Below are 16,670 nucleotides of genomic sequence, written 5' to 3'. Positions count from 1 at the left end.
TGAGATTTTTCTTACATCTTCTTCACTCTCTGTCCCTTTCTCCTCTCTGTGTCTCAGCAGCAAGCTGAAATTGACCTCTTTCACAGCAGAGCAGGAAAGGGGATCAGCCTGGGTGGAGAAAGAGGGCTTCAGAAAGTATATCAAGGAAAAAAAAAAAAAAGATGGAAAAAGGAATGGAGAACAATTTGAATACAAAAATTAATTTCTACATGTAGTTAATTTTCTGGAAGAGAAGAGAGATACTGTGTTCAGTTAGAAAGTACATTTCTGAACATGGGTTTTGACAGAGAGCAGTTACAGCTTTACCATCTCATCTTTTTTCTCTGATGGATCATCCTTTTGTTTAACTCTATATTTAGCAGATGCAATTTGTCAAGTAGTAGAAAAGGAGCTGTTATTTATCACAGAAGTCTCTGACATGTGACCAAGTACCCAGAAGCGTATCACACAGATCTCTTCCCACTTATATCTGTCTACTCTTAGATGAGACAATTTTCCTCACAAAGGATTGCCATTCATTAATGATATCTGAGGTTTTTTTAAAGAACATTGTGTGATACTTCCACATTGTGCATAGGTTATTGCTGCCTTACCTTGTAATGGACTATAGTGGAAATGCTAAGTCACAGCCTGAAGCAGTGATTAAGCATCTGGTAGGAAGGTAGGGCCAACCCAAGGGAGCTCAGTTGCATGCAATGCACCTAAGTGTTTGGAAGGGGTGGAGGCAGGATTCACCCTTTCCCAGGTCTCATTTAAGTTTTGGCAGATGAGGTGAGTATTTCTTTATGGAGATTCCTACCTACCTGAAGCCTTCCAAAAGTAAGCAGTTTTTCTTCCTTTGTTTTTGTGTCCTTGGCTGCTGCATTTTGTCTTATTCTTGTTTGATGCAGCCTAGGATTGTCTCACTCTGCTGTTATTACAGTGCTTTGCGTCACATTATGTTGTATATGGGCAAACTTTGATTGCCTCATGAATAATATTCCAGACTTTGCATCTGATAGACACATGCTTTTATGACTTAATTATTTTCTAATTTCTTTGCATTTAGCCCAAAGTTTGAATCTAACTTATCTTCACTTTACAAAGTGATGATTGACCAGGTGTAATGAACGAAATGCAGATTCAAAAGGTAAATTGTCACTTCTGAATTTTTTTTAAATCAATATTATTGCTGTAGTTCTTAATTCATGTCAGTTTTACACTTGTGTGCAGCCCTTACCATTGACTTTTATTCTTGATTTACACTTCTTTAAGGAGAATGATAACTCAATTCACAAAGCTGTGAATGTGTTTGTCTGTGTTGTGTGAGCTTTCCTTTCTTTGCTTCAACAATTAAGTAGCTTCAACAGTGATAAACAGTTGTAGGGATCAGAAGATACATCAAGCCATCATTAAGGACACTGGCATTTCTTATGTAAGTGGCTCCAGCTTGCTTCTCTTTTCACCGAGGACTGCTGAATTCTGAACATACCTACAAGATATCAGCTTTCAGAGACATTCGAAGTGCAAGTTCCTGCATCAGGGTAGGGGCAATCTCAAGCACCAATACATGTTGGGCAGAGAATGTCTTGAGCCATGAGGAGAAGAATTTGGGAGTGTTGATGAAAGATTCAACACGAGCCAGCAGTGCGTACTTGCAGCCCAGAAGGCCAACTGTATCCTAGGATACATCAAGAGAAGTGTGACCAGCAGATTGAGGGAGGTGATTCTGCCCCTCTGCTCTGTTTTTGTGAGATCCTACTTGGAGTACTGTCCAGTTCTGGTGCCCCCAATGCAAGGAGACCTGTTGAACTGGTCCCAGAGAAGGACCACAAAGATGATCAGAGGGCTGGAGCACCTCCACTACAGGGATAGGCTGAGAGAGCTGGGGCTGGAGCTAGAGAAGAGAAGGCTCTGAGAGGACCATATAGTGGCCTTCCAGTACCTGAAGGAGGCCTCCAGGAAAGCTGAGGAGGGACTTTTCATAAGGGCAGAGAGCGACAGGACACGGGGAAATGGCTTTAAACTGGAAGAGGGTAGATGTAAACTAGATATTAGGAAGAAATTCTTTACTGTGAGGATGGTGAGACACTGGAACAAGTTGCCCAGAGAGGCTGTGAATGCCCAGTCCTTGGGAGCATTCAAGGCCAGGCTGGATGGAGCTGTGAGCAAAATGGTTTAGTGGGAGGTATACCTGCCTATAGCAGGGGCTTGGGACTAGGTGATCTTAAATGTCCCTTCAAACCGAAACCATTCTATGGTTGTAAAGACTGCAGACTTGAACATCTTGGTGTCTGACAGAGCAAATTAAATATAAAAGCTATTCAAGATATTAGTGGCTATTAATATGTACCTAATAAGATTATCAGCAGAGCACAGGTGTTTAACAATGCTTAAATCTTTAAATGATAAGGCATGCTTTCTGTAGATTGACATCAAATTAGATGTCTAAATTCGGCAGTCTCTGAAGAGCAGTTTTAGCCATCTTCTCTTTGAATCTGTCAGTTAACTGTTTTTACTTCATCTTGTCAGTGAAAACAGTCACTTTTTATATAGGTTCACTAGTGTTTTTTTTAATAGTATAGCATAGTAAGACAAATACGTGGAAAGCTGACTATAAGGTCAGTAACTCCATTTTGTGTGAGGACAGATGGGACTTAAGCATGAAGAATCTGGTCAAAAACTACGGAAGGTGTATGTGTGATACTGAAAATACTTCTTGCGTATATAATACTACCAAATTGTAACAAGAAAAATCGTATTTCTTTCAGCATGGTCAGTGCAAGTCTTTTCAGAAAACATTGTTTCTGGAGACTACTGTATCATTTAGCATAGGAAATGGGCTCAAACACACTGAAGTTTTTTATCAGACCAAACATTCCAGGAAACAATTAGCACTTAAGCAACACTTTCCCCAGTGACCTGCAGAAGAGAATCACTTCCCAAGTTTGTCCCACTCAGGAAGCAATATGATGTAGTTCAAATGATTTTGTTTCTTTTTTGTTTAAAAAAAAAAAAAAAAAAAAAAAAAAAAAAAAAAGAATATGATTAAAAGCAAAACTGATCAGTCTCGTGTGTTTAGAGCCATTCGTTTGGGCTTGTTTTTAGGTCACAAGGAAGTGTGAATAGCAAGTACAGTGTGGTGGTTGTATCTGAAAAGCAGATGCAAATAGTAAGAAGGCAATGGCTTGTATTTACTATATGGATATCAGTATGTGTTATTTTAATTCTTTGTTTCTTTGTTTTTCTCCCTGTTACTCCCTCTACTTCAGAAATGTACTTAATGCAAACTTCAGTTGAAACAGAATGTTTCTCTTAAATCCAAGGTTGGATAGTGTATAAAACAATGCAATTTTGCTCTGCTGTTGTAAATATACTGGCAATGTGCAGGGAAAGCAAAATGCTTTTCTGAGAACTGGAACATAAAATGCATATGAGTTCATGAAGGACAGACCTCTATTCTCAGGAGAAGCTCTGAACTTTACTGGGAACCCATGACAGCTTGTTTAAGGGTTGGCCAAACGCCCAGTAGGAAAACCAGCTTTGTAATTAGTATATGCTGTATTCATGTGCAAGCAGTCAAAAAACTTAGTTATAAATTTAGTCTAAGAGAGCATCTGCAGCAAGTACACCTGCAGGTGGAATCTTCATATTTTTATCTTATGTAACTGTAGGAAAAATCATGTTCAACTGTGCTTTTTCTTGAATATTGTAATTAGAATTGCCTTGAAAATAAAAATCGAAGGGGAGAGTTTTGTGGGAAAACACAGTTATCAGGAAATCCAATTTAAACCCTGGAAATTCCTGAAAAAAATTAGACAGGAAAACCAGATACTTATATAAAACACTTACAGAAAGATATTGTTCATCTTTCTCAAGCATTTGCTTTTAAGTGGTCCATTCCAGCTTGAAAGCCATGGGTTTTAATTGGTGCCCAAGATAACACCTACACCTAATGGTTTGCGTCAGTGACCCTTCAGTAATCTGATCTGATTTGGGTTCAGATGAAAAAGCCTTATTGCTTCCAGAAGACTGAAAACCCTTTGCTCATTCAGAGGCAGCTATCCATGCACCTTTCAGCAAGCTCATCTGGCTTCTTTAGCCTCAGGTCTACCACTTTGGAGTCCCTGTTCCTTGATGTTTTGGCAGCATGTTGCTCTGGCCACCCTCCAGCTCCCTGCTTGGCTAGCTTTCACAGTAGCAGCTGCCTAGAGCGTGCCATCTACCTGCTGGCCATCCCTCTTGATCCTTTTCTGCCCATGTTATCTCTTTCCTTTCTCTTTTTTCTTTTTTTTCTTTCAACCCTTCCATTAACGTTCCATTAACTAACTCTAGCTTTATGATTGCAAAAGAACACTTAAGATCAGTCCTGTTATCCTTTTCTATGAGTATGTTTGTAGTTAAGCCTGGAGAAGATAATTTTCTGAAGCAACACTGTAGCAAATACAGAAGTGTTGTGCTCGGTAGGTTATCACTTGCTTAATTTTTGATGGCTTTTTTTATTACTGAGGCTGTCTACCCCTCTGATTTACCAGCATGTTCTGATAGAACTAAGGCTTTTTTTCTCCTCTCTTGATCTATAATATTTTCTTACAGTATAATGCAAAGCAGGATGGGTAAAAACCCTGGCATGGTTTTATTCTATATCATCATTCAGGGTACTGGAAGACTCAATCTCATGGCTGAATTTAAGTATGTCCCCCTCTGTAACTCCATAAAGAATGAAGTGATACTTGTCACTAAGTAAGTAATTTTAAAGCAATGAGCAGTTTATCTTTGGAAAAGAAGGAAGAAATGATTTTCTGTTGGCTGGAAATGCTCTGGGAGGTGGAACAGACTTGCCTTTAACACAGTTCTTCCAAACCCAAGTCATGTTTTTTTTTATTCCACATTGTTCCCAACTCATTTTGGATTCTCATCAGAATTCAAATTTAGTCCTGCTCTCTAAACTCCCTTAATTCTTGAAATAACGGTGAAATTTTTACGGGAACCACTCTGGGCAATTCCACAACAGCAGTAGCAGTACCACGCAGTCCAGTTTGTACCTGCTGCTCTATGCAGAAAGGCGCAATCACCTGCTCTGACAATTTTTAGAGGCAGCCCCTTAAAATTGTCTTTTCCATTATTCATTTATTTAGATGGTGACCAGTGGAAATAAACACTTGTTCTTATAGTTGTAATTTATGAAAACAGTGATGCCATTCCTTGACAAGCTTCTGAGATCAGTGGGGAAAAAGATTGCTGTTTACGGTTTTGCTTCTCTGGTACAGAAATAGAGTCTGGCTGCCAACACTGAGGCCTGGGCACATCTGTGAAATGATAGCAATCATTTTTTCAGAAGGGAAAATTTCCACGTTTTCCAGTAAGTTAAGACTCCTCGTTGCTGTCTGCTGCTTTTAAGGAGTTTGTTTTCTTCTGGTGCATTTCACATTTCCAGGTGCTTCAGATTAATAAAAACTAATTCTTTGCTGAAATAGAGAATGTCTTTTAGACAGTCATCTGTGTCTGATTTAAAAAAAAAAAAAAAAAAAAAAAGAAAAACTGTTTCAACTGTTTCATCAGATTTATATCTCCAGCATTTTAAGACACAACTGATCAAACAATAGATGATTTATTTCAGGTTTGAAAGTGGTTTTGAGTCATTGTCATAGCCTTATAAGTTTATAAGGTTGCAGTATTTTCTATCATATTTCTGTTTTCTGGCCAAATTCATAGGATGGACTGAGCTGTCCCTTTAACTAGTTTTAGTTAGGCATTCTTTGGCTTTAACATGGTTGTCTATAGTTATATTTGTCATTAGTTGCCTTTCCCCTTCTCAAACCTGTTTTCATGTTATTAGGACCATAGTTACAGTCTGAATATCGGATATAACCCCTTGCAAGGTCACCTGATGTCCCTTTTTCTTCCATTTTTGATTGTCAGGCTCTTCTCCCTGCTGCTCATCCTGACCTCAGCATTAGTGCAAGGCCTTCAGTTTTTTTGGACACATTTGATTTATTCGCTCCAATTCTAATTATGCTGCATTATAGTATGTTGTCTTGCACTGTCCTGTATGTTATTTAGTAAATTAGTTTGTTTCTCCTCAGATTGCTTGCTGCTGTTCTGTTTTGTGGCCCATCTCTCTACCATCTCTCTTTCTCCCTTATCCCTTTCTGAGGCACGGATTCATGGGTGCCTCTGCCCCACTAGTCATGAAACCAGGCCAAATCAGCCCATAAACCACTGACAGTGTGCAAGCTGAAGCCACATCTTTACCTCACAGCATGCACCATATCTTTCTGCTCACAATTTGTGTAAAAGTGGTGTAAATGCTGAGGACTCTGCGGTACTATCAGGGCCATTTCCTACTGTAGTGCAAGAAAAGGACCATACAATGAATTCTGAAGCTCACTGGCCATATAGTTATGTAGGAGAGTCCCTGGAAATGTTCCTGTTCAGTTAGGATTTAGTTTTATCTTGGCAGTAATGTCAAGTATTTTGAGTCATCTAAGTATACATTGTGTTTTTTACTTAATTTTCTGTTTTCTAAATAAAAAATGGATAAATTCTCACTGAGCTTAATTTGCTGTGTTACTCCCCAAAGAGTCTGAAGCTTGTTTCTCTCCAACTTTACCAGTATCCAGCTTTCTTAGGTCTATGTTAATCTCTGATTTACTCTGATATTGGGCAGCACTCAATAGTAAGGACTTCGTTGGTAAAATAGTGAGCGCAGGTTGGAGTCTGGAGTATTTGCAGGATGGTTTCCTGCAAATAATTACATAAGAAATCTGTAAAATCATATGTTGTTGTTTTTTTTTTTTCTCCCTAACCACGTAACTGTGCTCTCTGGCCATTATTTCATTAGAACAAAGAGGCGAAAATCTAACCAAGACATTAAGAAACAATCTTCCATACTCACCTGCAAATAATTTACTACAAAATGCTTTGCTGAACTCTTCATGTGCTACCACACTACTGCAGCATCATTCTCAGTGTTGTAACTTGTTTCTTGTAGTCCCTTTTGTAAAGACATTGCTGCTTTTACACAAATGAATTAAGTGAACTGCTAAAGATCTCAGTGTCTGTTTATCATTGTATGAAGGCAAATCTTCCTTCTATTATTTTATTGACAGAGGAAAGCAAGATCTTTTTCATATGATAGAAAAAAACAAGACCTCGCACTTTGTGTTTCTATGGTTTGTTTGTTCTTTATCCATTGGTTTATTAATCAAGCCACTGCAATAAGAACTCAGTCTTAACTTCTGTTGGAGTTAGAGCTTTTAAATGGCAGCAGAAGCAGAATGTACATAACTCATCTATGGGAAGATATGATTGGAGAAGCAGACTTTATATTTCTGATGGCTTTAGAAGGAGTGCAGAAGAAGCAAAATAATGCTCCAACATAGGTTTACCATTACAGAAATTTTGCTTTTAATTGCTTTTTAAATTTCCTTCTCAACTATACCCATTTCAGAATCCAGATCTACCAAAATACTTCAAAAATAAAGACTTAGTACAAAACAACTCTTGAGCATTCCATTTTCTGTATTTTCCAAGAAGCAGAATAAAACCTTTATTTGTCAGCCATTCTAGACATGTCTTTCCTATTTTTCTCACATAAGGGTACCTTGCCTTTTTTGCCCTAACAAGCATTGATTTCAAGCTTGCTGTACGTGATGCTGTGGAAGCTCAAAGTAAGAGAAAGTTCAGCAGGCAAAGCAATGAAAGATTATTTTTTTCTAAACATCCATGTAGCATATGCATTCAAGTTGCTCATGCGCATGCTTCTAAAATCTGTTCCCAGGACAGGGGAAAATACTCAGCTCAGTTGTGTTTTAACAGTGAGTTTGTTTTGCTTTTGTTTGTTTGTGATTTCTGGTAGTCATATAGCAACTATTCTTTTTTGTTTGTTTGTTTGTTTTCTTAGTATTTATGTTTCTCATCTACTTACAGCTCTGCATTTTGCAAAATTTAATTGCATTATTTGTTTCTGAATAGTAAGATAAATGTCAAACAGACTTTGGAAAATCTAAAGGTGAGCAAAACTATGCATGTGCACATGTAAAATGGATTCTGATTTTTTTTTCTTAACCATATCTGAGACAAATTCAGTTATGGTGATCCCTTCCATGTTGCTTTATGGTTATTTTTCTTTGGTTTGTAATATATCATTTGGAAACAGCAATATATCACTATTTATATAAACTTGAGAAATTTAATTACTAAGGAAGAGAGTGCATTATTTCATATTTTTAAAATACAAACTGTCATGTGACTCTGTGATACACTTTGAAGTCTTCCTTTTAAGTGTTTAAAATTTTATTTCAGTTAAAATAACCATTTAGGCTATCAGGCAGACTGAGCAGCACTGATATGATTTAAGTGTTACAATATTTAAAAATAATTTGTTTGCCTTAGCAGAATATTTCCTAAGTGCAGTAAGAGTGGCGTAAGAGCTTCAGTGAAACACAATCAGACCGAAGGTGTCATTGAATCACATAGCTGGTTCAATCAAAATTGAACTATTTATCCTTGCTATAGCCACTTGTTTGTTCTTTGACTTACCCAAATTAGTACTATTAATCTCGTTTTCAATATCCTAAGGAATACTGTCTTTAATTCTTTATGCCATGCCACTCTACATTTAGATGCCTTCAGTCTTTTCCATAAGTTCTGAGGAAAGGTAGCATCGCAAATAAATATTCCACTAAGATTGAAAACAAGGAATACAGGTTTTTTTGAGCAAACACAAAAACTAGCATGACTAGCAGGACCATTCTGAATTCTCTGCTATAAATAAAACATATTTACTGAGCCTCAAACACCTACAGATTTAATTTCCTCCATATGATTGCTAGCCCCAGCTGATTCACTTTATTGGTGACAACTAGGATGTTTTCATTTCTGATTGTAGCCTGTCATTCTTGGATGCAATACATGTGAATCTCTGCTTTGTTCCATGAATGGTTCCATGGTTACAGTCCTGGTCAATGCATTTTTGCTTATTTAGGCTATTCCTTCTGTACAGCTGCATCCTGTTTGTTGCCCAAGTCAATTTCAAACTCTGGCTTGGATTTTTTTGCTTTATTTTCATTTCCACCTTTCTGTTAAGATTGCCTGAAACTGAGGGGCTGAGATTATCCCTCCACTAAATCTGAGCATGGTAGAGTTTCTCCTGAGAGAGATTGCTTTCCACTCAACCACTAGTAAAAGTCTTCAGCTAGATTTCCCGCTATCCACCTCACAAACACAACTTTGGATCACTTGCTGTGAAAGGAAAGGTTGTTCTTTTAATGATGTTGCATATATATAGCTGGAGTCCAGGTGCTTCCTGCTTTCTGTTTCAGTTCTCCTATATTATAGAACATTTACTGTAGATGTTTGGGAGAAATAAAGCAGTGTAATAATGGAAAAAGTGCAAGCTGTACATAGCTAAATCTCATGTTTTTCATGGAGCTGCTAAAGCACAACCAGCGAAAGCAGCTCCCAGGCGAACTTGAAGTAATGGTGTAAAAAAAAAACCAAGTGCTTATTATGACTTGCTTAACATGGAATAAACAAGAGAAGAAAATACATCTGATGTCTGAACCCTAACTTTAAATCTTTTAGAAATTTTTCAGTGGTTCTGGAAGCTAAATATCTTCAGTGGGGGTATGTGTTAGTTCCATCTATGATGGTATGGATAAAACATCTTAATTCACTGAAACAATTACAGAAACTGTGATCTACATACGACAGCCAGGTTTAGCTGATGCAATAGGAATTTGTGTTGAATGTTTATATGTATGTGAACAAATAGGAAGCAACCATACGCTTTTTGAATGCTTTGTAGCTTTGTGACCACCAGCAGTGTCTTGTTTATCTAGATGGAGAGAATGTGGTTTTAAAAGTCTGGAATGGCAATGCCTACATTCATTTAAATGTGTTGTTCCAGGCTCTTTCACTAATAACAGCAAGAGTGTATTATTTTTTATGTAAACACGGATCATTTAATCTTCCTTTATCTGTGATTGTGAATGAGGTAATTTAGCTGCATTTCTTAGTTGAGGTTTTATTTGGTTTATTTATTCAGTACCTGGAAGCATCTTGCAAAAGCTTGAAGTATTAAACTATGTGGCGTTGCTTCAGAAAAGGCAGAAACATGATACATCGATTCCTTCCTGGTGTTTAAACTATGAGCAGTCTTGTTGACACACTAAGAAGGTGTAAGTATTAGGTCTAAAGGAACTTTTTAGCTGGATAACAACTGGCTTTCAAAGGTTTTGCATTTGTTTTTTTGCATTAAGTGTGTATGGGAGAAGCCTACAAGGTCAAGAGAAAATAAGAACAAGTCAAAGACAGATTTTTAAGACAAATAGTAACATCTGGTAAATGACTTAGTTCTACATTTGTCAAGCTCTTGTTTACTGCAGTGGATGTGAAATGTTTTTCTTGGCGGCATTACTGGCTTTAAGTCCATCAGTCTGGGAAAAAGATTCATAGAGATTTATAATATAATGTATAGTAACAAAACGATACGTGTGGTTGCATTTAGAACCTATATGCAATAGGAAATCAAACAGTGTTGAATGATCGGAAATAACTTCTTTTATAGTTTTTGAAACATTTTCAGTTTTTATATTGGTTTTTACTAGTATGCAAGCAATATATGTACATCATGTGTCCCTCTCTACATTGATTATCGTCTAAATCTCTCAGTGCTCTTTAAAAGCCCGTATTTTCTGTCAGGAAAACAATGGAGGTTTTTTTTTAAAAAAAAAAAAAAAAAAAAAAAAAAAAAAAAAAAAAAAAAAAAAAAAGCAAGGTAGTTAAACACTGCCAGTAATCTAGGCTGAGGATCTCACACAAATGAAGTTCTGTGTATCCCTGATGACAGAGAACCCCTAAAGTTGGAAAATCTGCTAAGAAAGGTAACAGAAGGAGGGCTGATCTGGTTTTTGTGAATTTCTGTGGTCAGCCTGAATTTCAGGCTTCCAGCTGATCCCAAACTGCTTCTGAGGGTATCTTCAGGGTGAGATGGTTATGCGGTCAGAGCTTGCTTTCTGTGGGAACAACTACCCATTTTCCTTCTGGGGAGGAAAATAACAGAAGAAAGACTGAGATGTTTGATAGCCTGGTTACAGCAAGTGAACAACAAGTTACCACTTTCTTCTCTTCCCGTCGTCCTTCCTTCCAGAACTAAAGTTATGCGGAAGTAAAAATAAATAAAACTGGGACAGCTGGGCAACTCAAAGAGCAGTTGGAACGGTTTATTCTGTTGTAGGAGCACTTCAGTGAGTTCATGGAATCATTTTATGTTTTATTCTCTGGTAATTAATGTCCTGTGGTATTTTGCCTTTGCCTTTGCTTGGACTTGGTTCAATTCTAAATAGTTTAACTGGAGCAAATACAGAGGTCGGAGTGCTATAGATTAGTCTCAAGTACACCACAGAAACTTCTTTGTAGCTTTTACTAGCTTTTTAGTGTTTTAGCGTGTTAACAACTAATTTCTGTAAGGCTAGGAAAATGAAAATTTCTTCATGCTTGCGGGAAACAGGAATAAGAGTTGATTGTCTTGTTCATTGCCTGCAGATAATTTCCTAGTGGGTTTTCCTTCCGATATACCAGGTTGTCAGCTTTGACTTGAACAAAATCTCACCTGATTTAAACTTTTTTGAAAGCAGTCCCCAAACATTTGCATTTATATTTATAATCAAGTCTGTTTACTTTCTGTGATAAAAGCAGGATAACCCACTTTGCCTGAAACTCAGCATGAATTGATCAGCTGTCCTTATAATATAGGACTGTTCAATTTTGCTATCATCTTTGATTAGTGTGCTCTTCATCACTACATGACTTCTCTATAGATTTGACCAGCCACATGGCAGCCTGTGCAGGGGCTAATTTCTTGCTCCTTGTAAGTCACGCCAAGGGGAGGCCTTAAGAGCGTATAAACATAATGACCCATAAAAGTCTGAGAGCAATTATTTCTAGCTAATAAAACATAATGAACAGCAGGGAGCAAGGCTTATTTATGGAACAAATGTGTACTAAGAAATCTACAATTAATTTACCTAATACTTCCTAAAATCTTGAATAGAAAATGAGTGAACAAAAAGCCCTGTGCTATTTAAAAATAAGAACAGCTTAAAAATCAGTTAGAAGGGAGGGAAACTCATTTATTTAAAAGAAGCAAGCTGACTACTTTGTACCATCTTTTTATACATTAAAAAATTGGAAAGGTACTATGTTAAAGGTGACTGTTATTAAAACTATTATGAAAATGGAAAAGAGATGTTTCAAGGTATTAACTTTTTAAAATAAATTAAACATTAATGAAGTTTTAATGCGTAGTCTAAGGCATATTATTTAGAGCCTGGATTCAGGCTAGAGCAGTGCCATCTCAGCCCCTGGGTAGCTCAAGGAAATTTTACCTTAAGTACAAAAGAACTCTCTGCATAGGAGCTGCCCAAAGCTGTGCCACTTAAGGGGATATAGAATATTAACCATTTGTGCAAGTGCTTGGTCCCTAAGTAGACTTTATATGGATTGTTGTTGGTGTTGCATTCTGGCTCTACATCTGGTATCAGTTGTAATCAAAGTAGGCTATGTAAGTTGTCAGCAAAAAAACTGAAGCCCAAGCTTGTATTACGAAGAGGAAAGCAATGCACATTTTGCCAGTAAAGTTATGTTTTTTCTACATTTTTCTGCCTGATTTATTTGGTGCATAGTATTTATTGATTTGATTGGAAGGTGTTAGATCTATTAGAGTGGGTCCAAAGGAGGGCCACAATAATGATCCAAGGGATGGAACACCTTCCCTGCGAGGACAGATTGAGAGAGCTGGGGCTGTTCAGCCTGGAAAAGAGAAGATTCTGGGGAGACCTTGGAGTGGCCTTTCTGTATCTAAGCAGGGACTGTAAGAAAGAAAGAAGGGTGTGCAGTCTTTTGCGGGGTCTATTGTGGTAGGACAAAGGGAGATGGTTTCAAGCTAGAAGAGGGGAGATTTAGGTTACAAGGAAAAAGTTTTTTACAGTGAGGGTAGGGAAGCACTGGAACAGGCTGCTCAGAGATGACGGATGCCCAGACCCGGGAAACACTGCAGGTCAGGCTGGACGGGGTTCTGAGCAGCCTTATCTTGCTGTAAATATTGTGGTTCATTCAGGGGGATTGGACTAGATCACCTTTAAAGGTCACTTCCAACTCAAATGATTCTGGACAAGGGAGATGATGCTTTCCCTCAACTGAGCACTGGTATGGATCCACCCAGATTGCTGTGTCCAGTCCTGAGCTCCCCAGTACAAAAGAGACATGGGCATTCCTACAGACAATCCAAAATAGGGGCAAGACGGCGAAGAGACTGGCACACCTATCCTATCTCCTATATCTACATCTCAGGGTAGAGCTTGGGAGAGTTGGGAATGGTCAGCCTGGAGAAGAGGAGGCTCAGGAGGTCTCTCATCAGTGTCTATAAATACTCAAAGGCTGATAAAAACAGATCTGGGCTCTTTTTGGCCCAGTGACAGAACAAGAAGCAATGCACACAAACTGGAACAGAAGAAGTTCCCTTTAAGCATCAGGAAACTTTTTCTTTTGGGTTTGTTTGAGTGCTGGCAGAGGTTGCCCCTCTGGGAAGGAGGTTGTGGGAACTCCATCCTTGGAGATATTCAAAAGCTGCCTGGACAAAGTCCTGAAAATCTGTCATGTTACCACTTGTATGCACTATACAAATTTAATTCATATTGATAAAGACTGAGCTCTGAAAACATTTGACAAAAACTTCAACCAATCAATTATAGTCTGAAATAAATACTGAAGAGGACTAGACTGTCTTAGCCAGCTATCAGACATATCTGGATCCACTGAAGCTTGTTCAAAAGTTCACTGCACGTAATTGTGATTCTGACATATGAAAAATATCTGCCTAGATTATTAAAGAAAATAAAGTTGTATATTTATTCTCTTTGCTTATGCAGTTCCTGGAGATAAATGCTGTGAAGTACGGCATAGTGCCTCTTGCATTTTAAATTAATTACAGAAGACATACCAGTATTTATGATATAGGAGTTGCATAGAAAAGAAAAGAGGGAAATCATTCCTTTAGGTCAAAAAAGCTGACCAACTAAAAGGTTGTGCGTGAGCAACTGAAATGGCGATATAATAATGGCAAAATATATTAATACCGATCGACATTTTCAGAAAATCAATTACTATTTTCTAAATCAAAACTCTTTTTCCAGGTACCGCAAATGAATGGACAAATTGTGTTTTCTACATAATTAGGTGAGTTTTCTGTTATGCTTTATCTTTGTGGATTCATCTCTGATAATTACAATATGGACCTGGTATGCTGGGAAAGAAAGTAATGTTTTGATGTACCTTGGTGGCCCACTACATTCTGCACCCTCCTGTGTTAGATGAAAGTTTGCTGATCTGATGACAGCGAATGCTATGTGTTTATACCGAGTTGTATCCTGTGACCTTCTGGAAATGATTGGACTGAATCCTCAGAAAACACAAATGATTACAGTTATGTTGAATTTGGTCTATGAGAGTACTCTTTTACTCGTGTTTATAACTATGAAGAGTTAACAGTTTCAATTTAGTTTATTTAGTTTAAACAGACCTTCCAGTAAAACTTTACTTCAACGCCTGTCTGTAGTAAGCTGCAAGGAAAATTCAGCCAATTTTTGTTCTGTCCCCTTTTCTTTTGAGACTGGCTTAATTCTGTACAGTGCATCAAAGAATGTATCTGAAAAACTAATAGCATGCATAGTCCAAAGGAGTTATCCATGTCGCGTCACTTTTTCCAGATAAATGTATTTAGGTATCTTAGCATTATCTAAGATTCAGAAAAGACAACGTCTTCTTTGAAAACAGTTGAATAAGAAATTACAGTGACTGTGAAATAGCCTTTGCACTCTCCAGCCATGATGACTGCAACTTTTGCAGCTCTTGGAAACAGAATTGGGGAGTGTTTCATTGATCTCTGCTTCATTTGCACAGGCATGTAGGGGTAGGACTGAGTGTTGTCTGTTAGTTCCTTCGTTGATAGCCATCAAAAAAGCAAATTGATGTTGCAACCCACTTTTCCTTTTCCTTTTTTGAAAGAAAAAAAAAGTTTGTTTAAAAGACTAAGACAAAGATCAAGAGTTCTGCAGACAGTAAGAATTAACAACCCTAGTGTAAGTAGCACATCCCATGCCAAACAATCTGCTTCCCAGCTGAGGTGATGAGTATGGAGACAAACTCTGAGAGTGAGTATGTCATGGGAATAGCAACTGTATGTTCTGACACCGGGAACAAGTGTTGGGAATGACTTCTTACAGGGAAAACAATAGACTAGAGATTCAGAAAAAGACCAGTGACAAAATGTCCACAGAAATGCAAGTTAACTGGTCTGACAAGTCTTGGATTTTAAAGACTTGTTGTATGTACATCTAGGCTCTAGTGGTACTGAATTTTTTTCTTACAGTCTTCTTGGCTTTCCTTTGTTCAGGTGAAAACAAAGATATCATCACATGAAATTCCCTTGACGTTTTCCTAATTATCTGTCTTTTAATCACGGTGAAGCATTCAGTCCTTTGGATATGATCCCCTATCACAGATGAGGATTAGCTAGGATGAGTGGAATTATTCTCTAAGTGCTAGCCAAGACTGAGATTCCTTTAAAAGGATGTATTGAGTTCTTTGTCTTAACTTTTTTTGTATGTGCTATAAACCTTTAAGGAAAATAACACTGTCTCTTCGGTAGCCATTTTAAGTTAATATTCAGTCAGTGTCAAATTCAATTTAGCCTTGTTAGGAGCAATGGGAGTTACATCCAGTTGCAGCATGCAGACAGACTCTAAGAATTTGTGAACAGTGGTAGATGGAATCACCACAGGGGGAGAGGTATTAAGGCCTGTTTTGGTGTGTAAAACTGCTTTAAGCTGTGTTTAAGCACTTCATGGTCCATGCCAGAAATAATTAAAAACTCTTTTATTTTTGACTCTACAGAAGAGTAGGACCAGATCAAAATCCCATACCTGAATCCTTAACTATGGAATCTGTTGTATCAGGCCTTATAACAAAACTGTATGGGTCAGGCCAATCTAAGCCCTTGAGTAAGAACAACTAGTGCTGCAGAATGTCTTTGCTAGCCAAGTAAAATATCTAGGAGTGAAATAACTCCCTACTTCCTCAGAGTAGTACGTAACTGTCAGGTTTGAGAGCACGGAGTTTATTTCTTTACAAGTTGCCTGATGTGAAACTGTTCAAGTTGTTACACTAAGCAGTCTGTTTTGCCTTTGATAGTCAGTCATCCTTTTGCTATGTTTTCTGCTTTCTGAGTAATTTAAGGGAAGAGAAAATTATTGTGAGCAGTTTATACATTACACTGAGTTCTCAGGGAAACTGCTTTCTCCTCCTGAAGCCTGTATGTTTTTCTGAGGTGTAGGATCTGACACTATGGGAGAAGATGAAATGGAGTGGGACTCTGTGTCCCAGTGACATTTCTTGTAATCTCTGCAGCAGAGTCCTTCTGTAGAGAACACAAATCGCTTTCCAACGCTTCCCAGTCAGCTGAAATTCTCTCTGACGGGAGACTTGTGAAGAGAAGGAAAAGCTGCATACTTGTCTGCAGATACCAAAACCCTTTTGCACTTAATATTTTCTTTCAAATAATGCAGTAGTTGCATTATTGTGAGGCATAGTATTTTGTGTCAGCATCACAGAAGATTCCAGTGGTGTCA

General features: G+C 37.8%; 1 protein-coding gene across 7 annotated transcripts in view; it reads left to right on the top strand.

Moving 5' to 3' along the window:
* TTC29 (tetratricopeptide repeat domain 29) overlaps positions 1-16,670 on the top strand; it is a 316,699-nt gene that overhangs the window by 27,845 nt on the left and 272,184 nt on the right. For all 7 annotated transcript variants that reach the window (XM_042870538.1, XM_042870535.1, XM_042870537.1 and 4 more), the window contains one exon: positions 14,178-14,220. The gene's annotated coding sequence lies outside the window, so the exon portion shown is untranslated. The remainder of the gene's footprint in view (positions 1-14,177; positions 14,221-16,670) is intronic.

Source organism: Lagopus leucura, unplaced genomic scaffold, assembly GCF_019238085.1.
Source record: "Lagopus leucura isolate 7727_CA_CO unplaced genomic scaffold, USGS_WTPT01 Super-Scaffold_100004, whole genome shotgun sequence".
Lineage (NCBI taxonomy): Eukaryota > Metazoa > Chordata > Aves > Galliformes > Phasianidae > Lagopus > Lagopus leucura.
Note: the sequence above shows the minus strand (reverse complement) of the source record. Positions and strands in the feature narration are given on the sequence as shown.